Source organism: Durio zibethinus, chromosome 21, assembly GCF_047325235.1.
Source record: "Durio zibethinus cultivar Kanyao isolate XHJ-2024 chromosome 21, ASM4732523v1, whole genome shotgun sequence".
Classification (NCBI taxonomy): Eukaryota; Viridiplantae; Streptophyta; class Magnoliopsida; order Malvales; family Malvaceae; genus Durio; species Durio zibethinus.
Window position 1 is genome coordinate 9707895 of NC_143182.1, and position 23676 is coordinate 9731570.

Consider the following 23676-nt stretch of genomic DNA (forward strand, 5'->3'; position numbering starts at 1 on the left):
GAAGATGTCTGAAGAAGGTATGTCTGGTATGTCTATGCCTAAGTTTGAGATTCCGTTATTTGATGGAAAGAGTAATTTTATGTTATGGCAAAGTACGATTCAAGATCTGTTAGTACAACAAGGGTTGGATCAGGCATTAGAGAGTAGTAAGCCTGAGGAAATGTCTGATGCTAATTGGAATAGGATTCAGAAGAAAGCTGTTAGTACTATTAGATTGACGTTAGCTCCAGAGTTAAAATACAGTGTGTTGACTGAGAGTACTCCGAAGAGTTTGTGGGATAAGCTTGAAGGTATTTATGCTTCGAAGTCGTTGACTAATAGATTATGTTTGAAGATGGATCTGTATTCTCTGAAGATGGAAGAATGTATGAGTCTTCATAATCATCTGAATGAGTTTAATAAATTGGTTTCTTAATTGCTAGCGATTTCTGTTGATGAGTTAAAAGATGAAGAGAAGGCTTTAATTTTGCTGTCATCTTTGCCCAAGTCTTATAGGCCTTTAGTTCAGACTGTGTTGGTAGGCAGGTCTACTTTGAAGTTGGATGATGTGACTGCCCTATTGCATGAGAATGAAAGGTTTATTGGAGCTAAGAACTCATCACCTGTGGGGAGTACACTAGCTGTAGAGAGTTTTGATCGATGGAGGACTCAAAAGAGGATTGATGGATCAAGATGGAGATCCAAGTCAAGAGACAGAGATTACAGTGATGTAGAATGTTATTATTGTGGTGAGAAGGGACATATTCAAGTGCGCTGCAGGAAGCTGAGAAGGGATATGGCTGCTTTCAAAAGGGCGAATGATGAGAAAAAATCAGATGAAGAAAAAAGTGATACTGCTGCTGTCTTGTCTGATGATGATGATGTTGTTTTGACAACTTGTGTGGATGAGACCCAGACTTTGAAAAGTGATAAAGGTTGGGTTTTAGATTCAGCTGCTACAGTTCATATTTGCAATGATAGGAGTTGTTTTGTGGAGTTGAATGAGAATGAAAAGTATGAGGATATTGTGGTTGCTAACAAAGAAAAGGTGCAGATTCAAGGCATTGGAAGTGTTCGCCTTAGATCTCACAATGGTGTTATTAGGACACTTCATCATGTAAGGTATGTACCAAATTGTCACTACAATTTGATTACTTTAGGTGAGTTAGCTTCTCGGGGGTACACATTTTATGGTAGTAATGATTGGTTGAAAGTGTATAAGAATGGTAGTGTGATTTTACAAGGGAATAGGGTCAATCACTTGTACATGTTTGATGGAGGCTCAATTGCTGAGATGCTTGTGATGAAAGAAAAGAAGAAAGGTAAGCGTGTTAGCTTTGCAGATATTGTTGAAGTGTTTGGAGATTCAAGTCAAGGGAGGATTTGTTGGGATTTGCCTTGAATCTCAGAATCCCACATCGAGAGTTATGTAAGTTTGAATTTGTTTTGTATCCCACATCGGGAGTTTAGTAAAGGTATAAAGGGTTTCACCCTTATAAATAAGATGTTTTGGTTTTAGTTTAGTAACCCAAGAGAGTTAAACACCAAGAGAATAGCTAAGTGAGTAGGCTATTAAAGGGTGTAATTGGGTTTTGGGTTAAATTTTGAGTAAGGAGTTTTAGGAGATTTTTCTCATTCTAAAAGTCTTACAATTATAAAGATTTATTTGATAGTGGATTAAGTTTGGACTAGGTCATTTTAAGTTGGGCCGAACCAAATATATTTGTGTATTCTTATTCTTGATTTGAGCTTGTTATTTTGTGTATGATTACTACGCGTTGGTGTTATTTTTCCCAACAAAATATGCCATAAATATTGTGATATTTTACTAGTTATCCAAGTGTGGTAATCATTTCACAAATTACAAGCATCAATGCACATATTTTATCCTTTTCCATTAAGTAAAAAGAAAAAAAAAACATATATATTCTCTCTGTAAACTAGTTGCCTTCATTACCATTAAAAAAGAAGAATTACATGCATGAATCAGTCAAATATATTATAAAAGAAAAACATGCATTACATAGACAGGACTTGTGACTTGGAATTTTCTTTTTCTTAGAAAGAGGACTGATAAATTGGACGTCTGTGTGTACATATATATATATTTTAAAACTGAAAAAGTTTGGCAACGACCAACATCATTAGAAAGGGTAAAGCGGACTTGAAAAAATTGTTTAACCAGCTCCGCAAGGTGAAAAGACTTCATAACACCTATTAAGAGGGACTTTTTTTTCTTTTTAATTTCTTGTTACTGTAAAATTCGAAGAGAGAGTTGAAAACCGTAATTATTGTTTAATTTATTAAATTGATAAATATTTACTATTAAGAATCTTATATTTTTCACTTTACTCACTGATATAATTCATTAACTATAATATATATATATATATATATATTGATAATACATAAAATATAATGACCTTGAACATGGAATATTACCAAATTGTCACCTTGACCTCGAAAGATGGAAAGATCCCAACCAGAGTATGATGTGATGTTTTGCATTTTCCCCCCTAATTTCAGTCAGTCAAGACGTGCTAATTCATGCTAAGAGTTGACCAGAAAATTGCATGAGAGGATTAAATTCTTTGCCGTGGAATATACGAGAGGTTTATCTCTATATATATGTATACTAAGCATGGCTTTGATTAAACCATTAATTGGAACTAAAAAAAAAAAATGAAGAGGTCTTCCAAGAATAATACACTTGTGTTTACTCTGCTTCTGGCCTGTTTAGTTATGTCGATGATGAGTTCTGGGTCTTTGTTAGTTGAAGCCAGAATTGCTCATTTCTCGGCTATCCAAGGTACCAACAACCAGCCTTGTATTTCAAATTCGTTTTGTCATCGGCTCCATTTTTTATTCATTATCATTGCATAGGAAAAGCTGTTAGTCCTTAAACCTTTCTAATTTTGTAAAATAATCTACTAAAAATTACGTACTCTTACATGCAATTGAACTCAAATTCAAAGGTAAAAGAACTTAATTATAAAAAAATTATAAAGTAAAAGAGTTTACAGATCTGTGTCAAATTCATGGGAAGATGCTAATGAGAGGCATAATTACTTATAATTTTTTTTTACAAGAAATAATCCGTTGACTGAGAAAGGAAAAAGAATTGTTTGTATTGAAATTCCAACTCAAAACCTATTAAATAAATAGTTGAATGAACTAATTGAATTAAATTTATACTTCTAATTACCAATAATTCTTTCTGATCTTCTGATTTTTATCACTTTATTTTTGGCACTGCATATAACAGGAAGTCTTTACACAGGTACTCTACACCGTCGAAGTCTGAAGCCGCTTACTTTTTCCGGTCGGGATTCCCCAAACCCCAATGGAAGGTATAGTCAAACTTCCCCAGATATCGGCCGCTAAAATATGTATGTATCATTTTTATCCATAACTCAAAAGCACTATCTGAAAATCTATCTTGGAATTTACATTTGTCAATCTTGAAAGTTACATTTGCTATTAATAATTTATTTAGAATTCATATTTTTTGTTAATAATTTATTACTGAATAAAAATAATTACTGTTTTGATCATTATGCCTTTTGAATATGCCAATTATCCCCCTTGATCATTCCAATTTTTTTTTATTAAAAATAAATATTAATTATTGTTATTAAAATTTTATCTAAATTATTTTACCATTTAGAACAAATTTAGATAAAATTCTTTATCTAAAAATTTTATAAAAATTTACCATTTGAAATTTTTTAAAATTTCATTATTGAATAATTATTATTTATTCTCAAAAAAATATTTAAATTTTTTTTTAAAATTTAATCATGCAAAAATACTAAAAAAACAAACACATAAATAAAAAATATGTAAAAATATAAAAAAATACAAAAAAAAAGAGACGGCTCAGTTGGAGCGGCTCGACTCAACTATAAGGTCTGATTAGGATGCAGGTCAACGAAATGAATTGCATTCAGGTCGGGTTGGCTCGAATAAAAACACGTAAATCTTGGGGGTTTCTTAACGCCAAAACAATGCTATTTTGATGGGGTATAAATAGCAAGAATCCGATCTTTTCCTTTAAATTTCTCCTTCCCCTTTTTTCTCTTCTTCCTCTTTCTCTCCCTCTCTCTCTAAACCCCCAAGAACATCGGTTTAATCCTTTACTGGATTCTAGAATTATCATTGGAATTTGGATAAATTTGCTGGAATCTAACTGAAAGTTCATCGATTTTTTGGAAAATGGATGCCAGAAATTGGAAAATTCGTTGGAATCTAGGGATGTCGTTGGAAAGTCACTAAAAAATTCAAATTTCACTGGAATATGAAATTTTTCCAAAAAAAAAATCTTTTTTTTCAAAACCCAAAAAATCTTCCAAACTCTTTTTTTTACTACTTTCTACTTTTCTATGCGATCTATATTTCTCTCTGTTTTTTGTGTGTCCTGTATGATCTGTGTGGGCACCTATTTATAGGGTTTTGATTCGAGAACCCTAAACCTGAAAGGACTTCTGAATTTTAACTGTTAATTTTAATTTAATTTAAACTCTTCATACAATTTTGCATAAACTTAACAACTATTTTTTATTTTTTTTTATTAACAAAACTAAAGTCCATTAAACCCCAGATAGATTAGGACATCTACAGCTACCACTCTTTGCATATTTTCTGTGAAACAGGAATTACGTAAAGACATAGACAACCCAATCAACTTGACACATTTTTTTTAACATACTCAGACTTCCTCTAAATCAGGGCTCAATAACTTCAAAAAATAAAATTAGGCTTCTCTAAACAGATGCTCAACAACTTCAAAAAATAAACTAAGGCTCCTCTAAACAAAGGCTCAATAATTTTGAAAAATAAAATACTCATCTAAATAGAAGCTCAATGACTTTGAAAAATAAAAGGCTCCTCTAAATAGAAGCTTAACGACTTTGAAAAATAAAAGGCTATCTAAACAGAGCCTTAACAACTTTAAAAAAATAAATAAGGTTCTTTTAAGCAGAAGTTTAACAACTTTTAAAAGATAAAGCTTCTCTAATCAGAGACTCAACAACTTTGAAAGATAAAGGCTCCTTTAAGCATATGGTCAATAACTTTTGAAAAATAAATAAGGCTCCTCTAATTAGAGGCTCAACAACTTTTGGAAAAATAAATAGGCTCATCTAAACAGAGGTTCAACAACTTTTAAAAAAATAAATAAGGCTCTTCTAAGCAGAAGCTCAGCAACTTTTGAAAAATAAAGCTCCTTTAAGCAGAAGCTCAATAACTTTGAAAGATAAAGGCTCCTCTGAGTAGAGACTCAACAATTTTTAAAAAATAAACAAGGCTTATTGACAATCATGTCTAAAGGAGTCATAATCGTGTTTGAAGGAATTTTAAGAGATTATGCTCGAAGGTCTTATAAATTATTCATAATATTGAGAAATGTCCTTTTTCAAGGATCAAAATCTTACCTCATAGGCTTTTTTTTTTTTTCAAATAAGAAGTTGAAATCCTTTCATTGGAAAGTTTTCATATTTATCCTCTCTATGGGTAATTCTAAAATATTCTTACTTTCTACATTGGACATGCAAAGCATATTACACACTAAACATGCAATGCATATTATGGAAATGTCAATTAACTTTTTTCAATTATGGTACTCAAGTTTTTCAAGCTTTTTCCTTGAGTTCTGAACCTGTCAATCTTCAAATATTAAGACCTAATCAATGTTCTTATTTCTCATTCTTCTCATTTAACTTCCATTTTTCTATTTTAAGAAATCTTTTTTTCTTTTTTTCCTCTTTTCTCTACCCTTACCAGGAACTGAACATGCCTTTATCACTCTCAACTTTTCCAAAGTAATGTAAAAATCTTTCATGTTATTATTCATTTATTAATCATTATTTCAATATCAAAAAGTAAGAATGCAATCACAAATTTCTCCCATTGTAAGGTATTAAAGAGTAAAGAGTAGGAATGGCTGGGGAATAATTAACAAAAGAGAAACACTAAGAATGAAGTGAAATATTTCTTATTAGCAAAAATGATAGCACAACTTTGGCCAATGTGAGAAGAAAAAAATTACAATGATGGGTATGAGGAGATAATGCCCAAAATAAACAATTAGACAATCATGATAACATATCTTGAAGTCTTTTTCAAAAAAACTCAACTACTTGATGCCTTTAACAACTTAGAGCTCATTAGAACATGCTAACCTTTATGCTAGTAAATTTTCAAATTTGATGCTGTAACTTCTTTATCTAAGTCATCTTTTCAGGTTTTCAACTTAGATAAACCCCTTTTGACTCAAACCGTCATTTTGAGATTTTCGACTTGAGTTCTCATTTTTTATTTTTCTTTATTTTTACTTTTTTTCTCTTTTTTTCTTTTTTTCTTTTTTTTAAGCATAGTACTTCTTCACAGCATCAAAATTTATAGGATTGGGCAAATCATTTCCATCCATTTCAGCTAATATCAATGCTTCACTTGAGAAAACTCGTTTCACAACATATGGCCCTTCCCAATTCGAAGTCCATTTTTCTTTATTATCATGTTGGTTTGGAAGAATTTTTTTTCAAGACTAACTCTCCTTCTTGAAAACAACAAGGTCAAACATTTTTATTATAAGCCCTCATCAATCTTTTTTGATATAGCTGACCATGGCACAGTGCTGGCAATCTCTTTTCTTTGATGAAATTCAATTGTTCATAGTGCTCTCGAATCTATTCAACATCTTTCAGTCCAACTTTCTTTAAAACCCTCAAGGATAGGATTTTCACTTTTATTGGCAGCACAGTTTCCATCCCATAAACTAAAGAGAATAGGGTTACCCTAGTAGAGGTATGCGCTGACGTTCGATAAGCATGCAATGCAAATGGTAACTTCTTATTTTGATTTTTATAGGTTTCAGTCATCTTATCAAATTTTTTTTTTATATTCTTGTTTACTACCTCAACTACCACATTCATTTTCAAACAGTATGGCGCTGAGTTATGATGCTTGATCTTATACTGGGCATATATTTTCTACATCATCTTACTATTCAAATTTTTAGCATTATTTGAAATGATTTATTTTGAAAGTCTATATCTACAAATGATTTCTATCTTTATGAACTTACATACCACAGATTGTGTTACATTTCTAAATGAAATTGTTTTCACCTATTTCGTGAAATAATCTATCATTACAAAAATGAACCTATGCCCATTAGAAGCCTTTGGGGTAATAAGACCAATGACAATCATGCCACACATAAAGAATGGCCAAGGTGGTGCCACAATATATAAAGTAAATAACGGAGCATGAATCTTATCCACATAGATCTGACATTTATGATATTTTTTAGCATAGTCAATACAGTCACTCTCTATTGTCAATCAATAGTACTTTACCTTTATGATTTATCTTGCCACCATATGTCTGTTTGTATGTGCCTTACATATTTCATCATGTACCTCTTTAATAATTTTTTTTGCCTTAACCTATTTACACATCTCAACAATACTTGATTATGGCTCTTTTTATATAAAACATCTTTATCTAAGAAGAAACTCATAGCTATCTCTAAATGATCCTCTTATCATTCTCAGTTGCTTAAACAGGATATTGTGATTCTTAATATAATGCAAGATATCATAATACCAAGGCTTCCTATCTTTTTTCTCTTCTACATTAAAACAATGAGCTGGCACATCCTTGACATCTAGCTTAATGGGCTGAATATCGGTATTATCACTAATTCAAACAATTGTTGCCAAAGTAGCTAAGGCATCAACAATCAAATTCTCTTCTCAAGGCAAATGATCAAACTGAATATCTTCAAACTACTTGATTAACTCTAGGATATACTTATGATATGGAATGAGTTTCGAATCTCCTGTCTCTCATTTTTTTTTCAATTGATATATAACTAGAGCTGACTCTCCAAACACTTTTAATGTTTTAACTTTTTTATCTATAGTAGCTTGTAAACCCATAAAACATGCCTTATATTTAATGATATTATTTGTGCAATTGAAATTTAACCTCGCTATTATAGGATAATATTATTCTTTTGGAGGAATTAAGATTATCCCAATTTCATGTCCTAAGGCATTGGTACCTCCATCAAAATAAATTTTCCAATACTTCTCTTCATGCTCTTTTTTCTTTAGATGGGAAACAATCATCAAATTTTTATTAAAAAATTCCAATCTCATTAGCTCATAATCTTCAGCAGTATGATCTATGAGAAACTTGGCTATAACACTCCCTTTTATTACCTTCTGACTTACATATATGATATCATAATTCGAAAGTATTACTTGTCATCTAGTAATTTTTTCAGACAAAGAAGGCTTTTCGAAGATGTATTTAATTGGATCTAATTTTGCTATAAGCCAAGTGGTATGATGGAGCATATACTATCTGAGTCTTTTCATAGTCTAAGCTAATACGTAACACATTTTCTCTAAAAAAGAATACTTGAACTCATATTTTATGAATTTCTTACTCAGATAGTAAATAGCTCTCTTTTTTTTGCTAGACTCATCTTGTTGTCCCAGCATACATCCTATTAAATTTTAGCACACCATCAAGTATAAAATCAAATGTCTTCTTGAAATAAATAGTACCAGTACTGAAAGATTTGATAAGTATTGCTTAATTTTATCAAAAGTCATTTGGCATTCCTAATTCCATTCTCTAAGGTTAGTCTTGCAAAAAAGCTTAAATATGAGACCACACTTATAGGTAAGCCAAGAAATGAACTGAGAAATGTAGTTCAATCTACCTAAAAAACCTCGAACTTCATTCGATGTGCTTGGAGGTGATAAATTTTGAATAGCTCATATTTTATTTGGATCAACTTCAATCTTTTTTTCATTGACCATAAATCCTAGCAACTTTTCTGACCTCACCCCAAATATACATTTTGTTGGGTTCAGCTTAAGTTGAAACTTCCTCAACCTTTCAAATAGCTTTCTGAGGTTAGTGACCTGATTTTCATTTTCTTAAGATTTACCAATCATATCATCTACATACACTTCAATCTCTTTGTGCATTATATCATGAAAAAATATCACCATGGCTCTTTGATATGTTGCTCCAGCATTCTTTAAACCAAAGGGCATGACTTTGTAGTAAAAGGTTCCTTATATGGTCACGAAAGTGGTTTTCTCTATGTCATCTTTAGTCATTTCTATCTAGTTATATCATAAGAACCCATCCGTAAAGGATAACATTGAATGCTTGGTCGTGTTATCTATCAGTGTGTCAATGTGAGGTAAAGAAAAATTATTTTTTGGGCCAGCCTTATTCAAATCATGATAATCTATGCATATTTACACCTTTTCATCTTTTTTAGAGACTAATACTATGTTGGCTACCCATTTCGGATATGTGGTCACCTATAAGAAACTTGCATCAAACTACTTTTTCACGTCTTCTTTAATCTTTAGCAGCATTTTAGGTTTCATTCGCCTTAATTTTTGACTGGTTTACATTATGGCTTTAAGGACAGTCTATGTTTTACTATTTTTGTACTGAGCCTAAGCATATCTTGGTAAGACCAAGCAAACACATCTATGAATTCTCGAAGTAAATTTTCTAATCATTGCTTGCCTCATGATGAACGTGAAATGTCAATTTTAACTGCTTTCTTATTCTCCTTATCTTCTAAATTCACCAATTTAGTTATCTCTTGATGAGGCTCAAATGGTTTACTTTCTCGTTTAATCAATCTCATTAGGTTCGGTGGGATAACATTCCTTTCAAAATCATCTTCATTGTCAAGTTCATCAATGTTAATTGAATTCTCAAAATTAACTCTTTGATCATTATCATGATTATCTTTTTGTTCATTTAAGGACCTAATATTGAATGAAATGAGATATGTTGGCAAGAAATGTTTAGAAAATGAAAAAAAAAATGAAGGCACTAAAAGAAATAAATGAAAATGCATTCTTCCCAATCTTTATTAAAATAATAATAAATAAATGGCCCAAATAAGAAAGAGTACCCTAATGCCTTGGGCATAAGCTATTGGGATGTATAATTACATTGAATTAGTTTCAAGGGTAAAAAAAATTTCAATAATGCTCCAATTGTTTAGCTCATAATCTGGTGGACAAAAGCGAGCCCGCATTTCTTACTCATACCTATTTTCATCTCCAATCGCATGGATAGACAACTCAGTGAAAGCCTTCTCTATATTTTGTTTTAAAATTTCTTCTATAGTTGGGTACATGAACCCTCCAAGCCTAAAGGTTTCATACAAGTATGGAATGATCATTAGTCTTGCTGTCTTACTTGTCTGTCTTCTTTTTATCTTTCATTCTTCTACCTAATAGCCTAAGCCTAACTCGTCACTATTGTCCATTACTATTAGGGGTTCCCTTATCCCTTACAAAATTTTGCCCAACCCTACTCCAAGATATTAGCCTTTATTGATGACCTAACTCATCACTATCTTTGAAAAATATTGGTTTTTAGACCCCTCACCCACAGAATTGACTAATTCAAAAGATCGGTAAAAACATTCCATCATTTTCTCAATAACTTCTACACATGAAGCGCTCAACAGCTAGGTTACCAACATGTCTTCTTTCCTAAATACTACCACCCACCTACCTTCTACATTAAATTTGATCTTTTGGTGTAGGGTAGAGAGAATAGCACCTACCATGTGAATCTATAACCTTCTTAACAAGCAATTATAAGAAGAAAAAATATCCACCACTTAAAATTTTACATTAAAAGTGCATGACCCAATTTGCAATAGCATCTCTATATCTCTAAGGACTTCTCGTCTGGTCTCATCGAAAGCTTGGACAACCATTTGGCTATCCTTCATATATAAGTAATCAATAGGTAGCCTTGCTAAAGTTGACATAGGCATGATGTTAATAGTACAGCCATTGTCAATAAAGACCTTGGCTATAATGTGGCTCTTGCACTTGATAGTGATATGCAGAGCCTTGGTACTTTTTTTCCCTTTGAAAGAATCTCATCATCACTAAATGATATTTAATTTGCATGAACAGGTTTTCAACTAAGTGGTTCACATATTCAACAAACATATTATATGCCGTATATGCCTAGTTTAACACCTTCAATAAGGTATTTTGATGTGATTTTGAATTTAATAGCAATGATAATAATGAGATTCATGTCAATATCTTATTTAACTATTCAACCACTGAGTATTCACTGTGTTTCACCAATTTTAAGAATTCACAAGCTTTTTTTTCTAGCATAAACTTGTGACATTTTTTTTATGTATCATTTTTAGATCTCTTTTATTGCCTAGGTTTTTTCTCTTCTAGCCCTTTCCAACATTTTTGAAGTGTAACATCTTTCACTTTGGGTGATGCCCTCCACACTAGTTATATTGGCAACATCAAATTTTGAGACATTCTCCTCTTACCCTTGTACCACTGTGTCACAGTCATATTTTTAAGGTACCGCTTTATCTCTTTTTATGGGAATGGAGATAAAACTTTAAAGGTTACTGGCTTGAGAATGAGCTTGTCTATGATCAACTTTGACTTGTCTCCATAGTGAATTATCACCGACTTTAAAAATAGTTTTAATGGCCTGTCAGTCATAGATACTTCAACACTCTTTAAAACCTCTCTTTCTTTATAAAATTCAATCTGGTATGAATTCATAAGCTTTTGTACCTTATGGTAAAATTGCTCATAGGTTTTAATAGAGTGGCCAGTTCCCTCATTATGATATTTACAGCTTTCACCTACTATAAATACTTCATGATAACTATATAGACTCACTGGTTGTATCATGTCAGCTTTTCATAAAGCATCAAATAGTTAACTAAGAGCTGTCTTAATTTCTGCCACTTTCTTTTTCATAAGATGCTCTCATTCCTCACTTAGAGCATTCAAATTATGATTAGACAAAAGATTACCACAAACATTTGAGGTAGTTACCTTTCATGTATCAAAGTTGATCATTTCATCTTTGATTAATCATTGTACTTTGTGTTTCAAGACAGTGTAATTCTCAGTGGAATGACCAACAATCTCATAGTGATAGTCACAATAAGCTATAGGATCATACCACTTAGGGTAAGGTGGCTTGAGTGGCTCTAATCTATTAAGAGCAATTAGGTGATTATTATAGAGCTCTTGATACAATTCTATATATGTCATAAAAATTGGATCGAATACGAGTTTTTCATGAATAATTCATTACTCTCTTGAACCACCCATTAGGCTAGCCAGAAGGGTCTGAGGTCTTAAGAAATGTTGAGCATTAGGACTATATGTGACAGTCTAAAGTCTGAAAGAGGGTTGATAGGTTAGAGGGTAGGATGGCTATGGGCTTGGTTGGTATGGATAAGGGGAACCATTATTCATAATGGGATAATATGGAGAGTAATCATGTGGTAGATAAGGTTGATAACCCTTGAACTATTGTTTATCAAAGCTCATAGCTTGAGTTTCGGTCTCTTTTTTCTTTGGGGCTCTTTTAGTGAATGATTTTCTTTCTTCTAACTTGCCATTCTTGATGGTATTTTTGATGATTTAGCCCCAGATCACCATGTCGGTGAAATTTTTTGTTGCATTCCCTATTATCTTTTCATAATAAGGAGATTTCAAAATGCTAACAAATAATATTATGATTTCTTTTTTAGTTATAAGAGTTTGCACCAAAGAAGCTACATCCATCCACCTCTGAACATATTCCTTGAATGACTCATTTGCCTTTTTCTTCATAGTTTGCAAAAACAAACGATTAAGAGCCAAATCTATGATATGCTGGTATTAACTGATGAAGTCACGAACCATATCGCTCTAAGAATAAATACAGGTTATATCCAGTTGGACATACCACCTAGTTGTAGAGCCCGTAAGGTTATCTTAAAAAACGTGCATTAGTAGCTTTTCATTATGGGCTTAAGCAATCATTTTTTTATAGTACATGGTAATATGGGTTTTTGGACACTTTGTACCATCATATTTTTCAAACTTTGATACTTTAAACTTAGGAAGAATAACAACATATGGGATTAGACAAAGCCTAGCAACATCTACAATTCCATAAAACCCAATTCCTTCCACAACCCATAACCTCTCTTCCAACATACTAATCTTTGAGTCTTCTAGAGATTCAACCACTTTTTCTTTCTCTCTTTTTTTTTTCTTTCAGATCATCCAAAATTAAAAACTTGGATTGGTGTCGTAACGTCTAGATCCGGGGATCTATCGCTAGACATTGACTTTAGGGAGTCGCCACCAATCTTTTTTATTTAGGTGCGATTGGTCACCTAAGGAATCTATCCTTTCAGGGAACACCTAAGCTTAAGGGTCCCTAAAAGAATAGGTTCAGGTCTGCTAACCAAAACAGGATTCGGGAGTTCGGTTACGTGTGAGGAAGGTTATAGCACCCTCACAACGCCCATCAAAAGATGGTACCAGCTTAAATTTGTGTTATCCAAAAGCCTTAAAATTTTACCAAGTAATTAATTATTGGAAATTATTCTCAATTGACTCTAATACTTTTAGCAGAAAATTGAGAAATTTTCCTCACCTCAGGAGTATGCAAGAAAAACTATTGTTTCACTTGCAGAGGCTCCGTCGTCGGATTATTTAAAAAAACAAAATCAAAATTAAGATAAAAAGGAAGGAAAGAATGATTTTTTTTTTTTTTAGGGAAAATTGATACTTTCAACTTTTCCCTAAAAATATTTTTTTTTGAAATTTATTTTTGAGGAAAATTGATACTTTCAACTTTTCCCTAAAAATATTTTTTTTTGAAATTTATTTCTGAGGAAAATTGATACTTTCAACTTTTCCCCAAAAGTATTTTTTGGAAATTTATTTCTAAGGAAAATTGATACTTTCAACTTTTCCCTAAACATATTTTTTTTTTGGAACTTTTGATTTTTTTTATTTAAAGAAAAATAGAAAAATAAAAAAAAATAAAAAAAGAAAAGTAAAACAAAACTAAAAATAAAATAAAGATAAAAAGAATATTAAATAAACCTAATCTAATAAATAAAAATAATAAATAAACAAAAAAAACAAAAAAAAATTCAAAAAAAAAAAAAAACCTGGAGCTGCTCGGCTATCGGCGCGGCTCGGCTCGGCTCAAGGAAGAAAAACGGCTCGAGGGAGCGGCTTGGCGGCTTGGATCGGCTCGGCTCGGCTCGGAGGGGGGCTGGCACGCGCGGGTCAGAATCGGGTCGACGCTCGGGTCGGGTCGGGTTACGGCAAAACGCGCGGATCCTCTGGGTTACTTAAGGCCAAAACGACGTCGTTTTGGGAGGGTATAAAAGGCACCTTCCTCTATTTTTCGGCAGAACGCTCCCCCCTCTCTCTCTCTTCTTCCCTTTTTCTCTCCCTTCTCTCTAGAAAATGAAGAACACCGGTGCCGGATTCTGGAAAAATTCACCGAAATCTGGAAATTTAGCCGGAAGTTCGCCGGAAGTTCGCCGGTTTCTGGGATTCTTCGTCGAAAACTGGGCAGGTCGCCGGAAACTTCAAGGTTGGCCGGAGATTTGGCCGAAAAATTCAAGTTTCGCCGGAAAATTCAACCGGAAACTGGAATTTCCAGAAATTCCCAGAAAAAAAAAATCGAAAAATCTTCAAAAAATTTCTTTTAGCTCCCAGAACACTCCTAAACCCTTTTTAGCCTCCTATACGCCTCCTTTACTCTCAAATCAGTAGCTTTTTCACTGTTTTCTCTGTTTCTGAATTGTTCCAGGAGGTGCTTTATATAGGGATTGATCAGGAGTTTCTGATCAATCCCAATTCCTCCTTGGACGGGAATTCAATCTTTGAATCCCACTGGACTCTTCTGATTGAATTCCCACTTCCAATGGGATTCTTCAGCCTTCAATCTCAGCCCTCCAAAATCAAAATAAAAAAAAACTAGATAATTAGAAAAGAAAATCAAAAATTAAAAATTAAAAATAATATCAGATAATTCGGAAAAAAGAAGATAGAATTAACAGATGATTAAAAAAAAAATAATAATAACAAATAAAATAAGATAAACCCAAAAATATATTACACAAAAAAAATAATAATAATATATAACTGTATAAATAAAATACATATAAATCTAATCTGAATAAAAATAAATAAATAAATAAAGATATACATAATAATAATAATAATAATAATAATAATAGAATACATAAAATACAAAAGAAGAAAAAAAATATACAGGATTGAAATGGGCCTTACCCATTTGGGTCAGGCCCAATTGATCTGGGCCCGGACCCAATTGGGTGTCTACAGCTGCCCATCTTTGCACATTTTCTGTGAAACAGAAATTGCGCAAAGACGTAGACACCCAATCAAGACTCAACTCAACATTTTTATTTTTGATTTTTTTTTATTTTTGTTTTTATTTTTTTTGATTTTTTTGATTTTTTTGTTTTTGTTTTTTTGTTTTTTTGTTTTTTTATTTTTTTTTTGGCCGAAGCTCCTCTAAACAGAGACTCAACGACTTTTGAAAGTAAATTGCTCCTCTAAACAGAGGCAACGGACTTTGGAAAGTAAATTGCTCCTCTCAACAGAGGCACCACGACTTTGGAAAAATAAATTGCTCCTCTCAACAGAGGCACCACGACTTTGAAAAGTAAATTGCTCCTCTAAACAGAGGCAACGAACTTTGAAAAATAAATTGCTCCTCTCAACAGAGGCACCATGACTTTGAAAAGTAAATTGCTCCTCTAAACAGAGGCAACGAACTTTGAAAAATAAATTGCTCCTCTCAACAGAGGCACCACGACTTTGAAAAGTAAATTGCTCCTCTAAACAGAGGTACCATGACTTTGAAAAGTAAATTGCTCCTCTAAACAGAGGCAACGAACTTTGAAAAGTAAATTGCTCCTCTAAACAGAGGTACCACGACTTTGGAAAAGTAAATTGCTCCTCTAAACAGAGGCACCACGATTTTGGAAAGTAAATTGCTCCTCTAAACAGAGGCACCACGACTTTGAAAAGTAAATTGCTCCTCTAAACAGAGGTACCACGACTTTGGGAAAAGTAAATTGCTCCTCTAAACAGAGGCACCACGACTTTGAAAAGTAAATTGCTCCTCTCAATAGAGGTATCACGACTTTGGAAAAAATAAATTGCTCCTCTAAACAGAGGCACCACGACTTTGAAAAGTAAATTGCTCCTCTAAACAGAGGCAACGAACTTTGAAAAATAAATACTCCTAGACAATCATGTCCGAAGGAGTTGAAAGTTGTGTTTGAAGGGATTTCAGGAGATTATGCCCAAAGGTCTTATAAATCAACCCTGATACCAAGAGACATCCTATTTCAAGGATTAGGAACTTACCTGACAAGTTTCTTCTCAAACTTGCAAAGTCTTTTCATATCTGTCTTTTTCATGTGGGATGTTGGAACACCCCTGCTTCTTGAATTTGTACACTATATTCTCCTGAAAGTAGTGTATGCTGTGCAATGCATATGAATTTCAATGCAGGCCATGCAAATGTTGGCCAATTAATTCCTGTTCAATGTATGGTACTCAAGTTTCTCAAGCTCTTTTCTTCTTTCTTGGGTGTCAAGCCCTTTGATTCCTCAAGGATCCAATTGCCCTGCTCTTCTAAGATCGAACCAGTGTAGCTCTCAATTGTCCTTTCCACTCACATTCTTTCCCTGTTCAGTTTCTCAATACTTTGGAATAAGCTTCATCAATCGATCATTCCTTGACCATTATTCAATGAATTTCTCAGCACTAGCAAATTTAAAAACAAATTTCATCCACCATCACTGGGTCCTTGTCTCAACATCAACCATTCCAAAACAAACTCTGTCCACTGATTGTTCCCACCATTCGACCAATTCATCCTTGTACTCATCACTTGGTTGTATCATTTTTCAAGATTTGCCCCATCATATTCTCTATTTGGTCACATCATACATCCTTCTAAATCATCTCTTTTAAGTTTCTACCATTTCTTCATCATCTTAGATTTCTTTTCAAATGAATGTAAGATTCTTTTAAACACATATTCATTCATTCATTATCATTTCAATTCTTGACAAATATAATGCAATCAAGCATTTTCTCAATTCATTCTAGGGGTGAAACAATAAGAGAACAGAAGGTGAATTATGGTAAAGATAATCAATGGAGATCTGTTTTGATAGAAAATAAATGGGAAAGGAAATAAATTGGATGTCATTGAGGTGAATGGTATGTCCAAATGATGAATATTCGGACAATTTTCAACATTAATCTAGGATTCTTTTTCAAAAACTCATTCATTTACTGTTGAAGTCATCTTGAGCTTGACGAACTCTGCCCCAGTCTTTGAGGGATCTTCAGATATCTTTGATCTTTCATTCATGTGAGCCATTTGACCTGGATCTCTTTTTTTTTTTTTTTTTTGGTACCAAAATCACCCTTTCAGATTTTCAATTTGGATCTCTTTTTTCATTTTTTTATTTTCTCATTTTCTTATTTTTTCCCTTTTTTTCTTTTTTTTTTTCTCTTTTCTCATTTTTCATCCAGTGTTGATATCTTTCATGTAGCATGATTTCATTGCTTCATCATGAGCCTATCTTTGCTCAACCTATGATCATTCAAGTTGGGTATTCACACTTGATCCAAATGGACTTTTCAAGGTTGTAACGTAGGCCAAGGTGAAGGGTCATAAAAAAATGGATAGAATAGGCTCAAAATATGTATTAAAAAGGTTCAAAACCAAAGGATCATTTGATACAACTTGGCATTTTGCCCCCACACCGTTTCACTACTTTTCTCTTTCCTCACACAAAGGATTCTCATTACTTTGCCCCAAGTCATGTGTGGCATTTTTTTTTGCTTTTCTTTCTCTTTCCATTTTTGAGACCTTTTGTGGTGTTTTTTTTTTTTTTTTTTTTTTTTTCAAAAATTACCCTCCAGTGTAGAGGGTGATCCTTGGTTGGGGTTCTTAAAAAAAAATGATAAGCTCAAAGGGGTAGCAATAAATGGTTTTTCAAATGGTAAAAGAAAGATGGCCATTTTTCATCTCAATTGTGAATACCTTTCTTGAACATCATCTATTGAACAAAGCTCATGAACTTGTATAAAAGATTGCACACCTTCAAGACATATCTATTTCACCTTCAGTAACAGCTTATTTTTTGCTCAAATCATCTCCTCACATTGACGTGGATGAGTTCTCAAAATTAAATCTCAAAATTATTGTTATCATTGTCTAAATATTCATCATCTGAAATTTAAGAATGAGAATGTGAAGTTATGGAAGGTAACAAAGCATGGAGTAATGGTCAAGTGAAAGAGAAAAATGTAATGAAATGCACTGACTTGCCTTTATTAAAATGATAACAAGTGAAGTCATATTGCAAAAAAAAATCTAACATTGTTTGAAAAGAAATCCCAAAATGACAGAAGAAACCTTCAACCAACCTTATCTCCATTGATATCTTGCCCCTCAATTCATTGTGAATCTCCGGATCCTTTCTCTTCTTGACTTTCGCTCAGTACACTAACATTAGGTGCTGTTGCTTTTCCTTGATCAAAACTTACCATTCCATCATTGATCAACCGTTGCACCTTATACTTTAAAGCAGTGCAATTTTCAGTAGAATGGCCAGTAATTCCATAATGGTAGTCACAACGGGATGTAGGATCATACCACTTTGGATAGGGTGGTTTAAGTGGTTCCACATGGCTGGGGGCAATCAAGTGGCTATTATAGAGTTCTCGATATAACTCTGTATAAGTCATAGGGATTGGATCAAATACAGGTTTTTCTCGAGTAGTCCGTTGTTCTCGTGAGCCACTTGCTGGATGAGTAGGACGAATTTGGGTTCTTACAGGAGCTTGAATGTTAAGGCGGTAAGTGGATGAATAAGATGGTTGTGGAGCTAGCTGGTATGGGTAGGATGAGGCATTATTCACAGTGGGATAGTATGGAGAGTAGCCTTGGGATGGATAGGGTTGATAACCCCTGAATTGTTGTCTATCAAAGCTCACAGCTTGAGCTTCAGTTTCTTTCTTTTCTGATGCCTTCTTGGTTTCTCCTCCTCTCAACTTGCCATTTTTTATGGCACTTTCAATAATTTCTCCAGAGATTACCATGTCAGCAAAATTCTTTGTTGCATTCCCTATCATCTTTTCATAATAAGGAGGTTTCAAAGTGCTAACAAACAGCACTGTGGTCTCTTTTTCTGTCAGAGGAGGTTGTACCTGTGAAGCTATATCTCTCCATCTTTGGGCGTACTCTTTAAAAGACTCGTTTGACTTTTTCTCCAGATTCTGCAAAGACAAATGATCAGGAGCCAAATCGATAATGTGTCGATATTGACTGATGAAGTCATGTGCCATATCACTCCAAGAGCGAATACAAGTCCTATCCAACTGAACATACCATCTGGCGGCAGAGCCAGTAAGACTGTCCTGAAAAACATGCATCAAGAGTTTTTCATCATGTGCATGAGCTGCCATCTTTCTGCAATACATGGTGATGTGGGTTTTGGGACACTTTGTACCGTCATATTTTTCAAACTTCGGTACTTTGAACTTATAGGGGATAACCACATCAGGGACTAGGCAGAGCCCAGCAGCATCTACTGACCCATAAAAGCTAAATCCTTCCACAGCCCTTAGCCTCTGCTCTAGCATACTAATCTTGAAACTTTCTTCAGCTTCCACCTTCATTTTTTCCTTCTCCTTCTCTTTTAGATCATCTAGGTTAGGAATTGGTTCTGCTATTTTTTCAGTGAAGACAGGATTTATATAGCTATTATACTGCCCCGAGTTGAAAGCTGATGGCATTTCAGGATATGGTGGGACCTCTTGAGCAGGCTGGGCCTGAGGTGGGCCAAAACCTGAAGGGTACAAAGGGTCAGCCACATCTTGCTGGCTTGTATTTCCTTCAACTCCTTTTCCTTTGTTCATGTTATTAAGAGCCTCCAGAATCTTGCTTAGTTCACTTTCAATCTTCTCCTGAGCTTTTTCTAACTTTTCAAATCTATGATAACTTTCTTCCTCCATTTGCCTTGCTCTGGATCTTGTGTTGTATGGATGAGCAGGGTTCTCGCTAGACGGAGCTATCCTTGGATCTTGAGTACCATATTTATGATTAGAAATGTTATGCTGTACCTTATGTATGATGCTTTGATACACAAATGAAATGTACATTTTTTGAATGAAATCTAGTATGAAATGAATGCAAATGATTGTGTTGAAACATGATCATGAAAAGAATACAGATGCATACAATCAGACAAACAACATAGTTAGTTCCATGGATGAAAATGATGCTGATGCATAATGTTACATATGATAAAAATAATACACAAAGTTAAACAATCAAAATGATTAGATAACCACCATTTTTTGTGTCCTAATTTTAGGGCATATCTATCATTGGGTAGAAAGAGCTCTATCCTAGGTGTAGGCACTCTTAAAGTTCACTACATGCGGTTTTACGGTCAAAGTCTAAAGGTCCTCAAATTGTTCCTTACATCCTTGTCCATCACAGACTAGTAAGGCACCCTAATCCTCACCCATTATAGGCTATAAGCGGAAAAGGTTCAATTTGAGTGGGAGTATTTCGCTAGCCACTGCGGAGGCATTAGACCTCACGAAAGCAATAGGTACTTTACTCCCTCCTAGAGGGACGGAGCTCGGGTATAGAGCTCATGTTATGCACATGCACATGAATGACATAATCAACAAAGTGAATAAACATAAATGAATAATAACACATATATACAAAAAGGGTTCAATTTTATTAGGCTTTTGGATAACACAAATTATTTGCTGGCCTGACTCTCAAAGTCCCCAGCGGAGTCGCCAAACTGTCGTAACGTCTAGATCCAGGGATCTATCGCTAGACATTGACTTTAGGGAGTCGCCACCAATCTTTTTTATTTAGGTGCGATTGGTCACCTAAGGAATCTATCCTTTCAGGGAACACCTAAGCTTAAGGGTCCCTAAAAGAATAGGTTCAGGTCTGCTAACCAAAACAGGATTCGGGAGTTCGGTTACGTGTGAGGAAGGTTATAGCACCCTCACAACGCCCATCAAAAGATGGTACCAGCTTAAATTTGTGTTATCCAAAAGCCTTAAAATTTTACCAAGTAATTAATTATTGGAAATTATTCTCAATTGACTCTAATACTTTTAGCAGAAAATTGAGAAAATTTCCTCACCTCAGGAGTATGCAAGAAAAACTATTGTTTCACTTGCAGAGGCTCCGTCGTCGGATTATTTAAAAAAACAAAATCAAAATTAAGATAGAAAGGAAGGAAAGAATGATTTTTTTTTTTTTTAGGGAAAATTGATACTTTCAACTTTTCCCTAAAAATATTTTTTTTTGAAATTTATTTTTGAGGAAAATTGATACTTTCAACTTTTCCCTAAAAATATTTTTTTTTGAAATTTATTTCTGAGGAAAATTGATACTTTCAACTTTTCCCCAAAAGTATTTTTTGGAAATTTATTTCTAAGGAAAATTGATACTTTCAACTTTTCCCTAAAAATATTTTTTTTTTGGAACTTTTGATTTTTTTTATTTAAAGAAAAATAGAAAAATAAAAAAAAATAAAAAAAGAAAAGTAAAACAAAACTAAAAATAAAATAAAGATAAAAAGAATATTAAATAAACCTAATCTAATAAATAAAAATAATAAATAAACAAATAAAACAAAAAAAAATTCAAAAAAAAAAAAAAAAACCTGGAGCGGCTCGACTATCGGCGCGGCTCGGCTCGGCTCAAGGAAGAAAAACGGCTCGGGGGAGCGGCTTGGATCTGCTCGGCTCGGCTCGGAGGGGGGCTGGCACGCGCGGGTCAGAATCGGGTCGACGCTCGGGTCGGGTCGGGTTACGGCAAAACGCGCGGATCCTCTGGGTTACTTAAGGCCAAAACGACGTCGTTTTGGGAGGGTATAAAAGGCACCTTCCTCTATTTTTCGGCAGAACGCTCCCCCCTCTCTCTCTCTTCTTCCCTTTTTCTCTCCCTTCTCTCTAGAAAATGAAGAACACCGGTGCCGGATTCTTGAAAAATTCGTCGAAATCTGGAAATTTAGCCGGAAGTTCACCGGAAGTTCGCCGATTTTTGGGATTAGTCGTCGGTTTCTGGGATTCTTCGTCGGAAACTGGGCAGGTCGCCGGAAACTTCAAGGTTGGCCGGAGATTTGGCCGGAAAATTCAAGTTTCGCCGGAAAATTCAACCGGAAACTGGAATTTCCAGAAATTCCCAGAAAAAAAAAATCGAAAAATCTTCAAAAAATTTCTTTTAGCTCCCAGAACACTCCTAAACCTTTTTTAGCCTCCTATACGCCTCCTTTACTCTCAAATCAGTAGCTTTTTCACTGTTTTCTCTGTTTCTGAATTGTTCCAGGAGGTGCTTTATATAGGGATTGATCAGGAGTTTCTGATCAATCCCAATTCCTCCTTGGATGGGAATTCAATCTTTGAATCCCACTGGACTCTTTTGATTGAATTCCCACTTCCAATGGGATTCTTCAGCCTTCAATCTCAGCCCTCCAAAATCAAAATAAAAAAAAACTAGATAATTAGAAAAGAAAATCAAAAATTAAAAATTAAAAATAATATCAGATAATTCGGGAAAAAGAAGATAGAATTAACAGATGATTAAAAAAAAATAATAATAACAAATAAAATAAGATAAACCCAAAAATATATTACACAAAAAAAAATAATAATAATATATAACTGTATAAATAAAATACATATAAATCTAATCTGAATAAAAATAAATAAATAAATAAAGATATACATAATAATAATAATAATAATAGAATACATAAAATACAAAAGAAGAAAAAAAAATACAGGATTGAAATGGGCCTTACCCATTTGGGTCAGGCCCAATTGATCTGGGCCCGGACCCAATTGGGTGTCTACAATTGGTTTTATTATCTTTTCAGTAAAGATAGGATTTACATAGATATGGTAATGCCTTGGGTTCGAAGCTGAGGTTATTTCAGGGTATGTAAGGTATATGAATTGTTGTGGTGGTACCTCTTGTATAAACTGGATTTGAGGTAGACCAAAACCAAGTGGATATAAGGGGTCAACCATTTTTTGTGATGGATGGTCTTATTACATGGTATTCTCCTCTATTCTTTTCCCCTTGTTTAACTTATTTAGAGCATCAAAAATTTTACTCAACTCACTTTCAAGCTTTTTTTAGGCTTTTTCTATCTTTTCAAGATGATGAGAGTTTTTTTGCTCCATTTGTCTACCTTGGGCTCTTGTGTTGTATCGATGAGTGGGGTTTCTATTAGGTAAAGCTATCATTAAACCTTGAGTATCACAATTATGTTATTATTAGAAATTATATGCTCTATGTTTGATATGTAAATGTATATATGAAATGTACTAATATTTGCCATATCACCATTATTGATAAAAGAAATCTCAATTTGAAACTTTATTTAATAAAATTTCAAAATTACATCATAATAAAGTGAAAGTAATATTCTAAAGTCCTAAGCATCTTCATTTATTTCTAATGCCTCTTTATAAATTTTTTATCTTGCTGGTAATGATTTTGTGTCTTGTTTAGGAAATTAAGCAATCGTCACCCTTTAGCTCCCACTGGTTGCACCATAGCATTTAAATTTTCCACTTTTTCTTTCATTTTTGATGCTTTATTTGCAGCAATGCATAGCTAATCAAACAAATGCCTTAGATGTTTTTGTTTTTTTGTGGACATATATTTTCATAGCTCACTCTATTTACCTTGTCTCTTTTATTCATTAAACAAGGTTTCTACTTGTGC

General features: G+C 33.6%; 1 long non-coding RNA gene across 1 annotated transcript; it reads left to right on the forward strand.

Annotated features, from left to right (window-relative positions):
- The first annotated feature begins 2650 nt into the window (after positions 1–2650).
- Positions 2651–3533, forward strand: LOC149512870 (uncharacterized). Its single transcript, XR_016331769.1, has 2 exons — positions 2651–2788; positions 3245–3533. It is a non-coding gene; the product is annotated as an uncharacterized LOC149512870 (long non-coding RNA).
- Positions 3534–23676: the final 20143 nt, after the last annotated feature.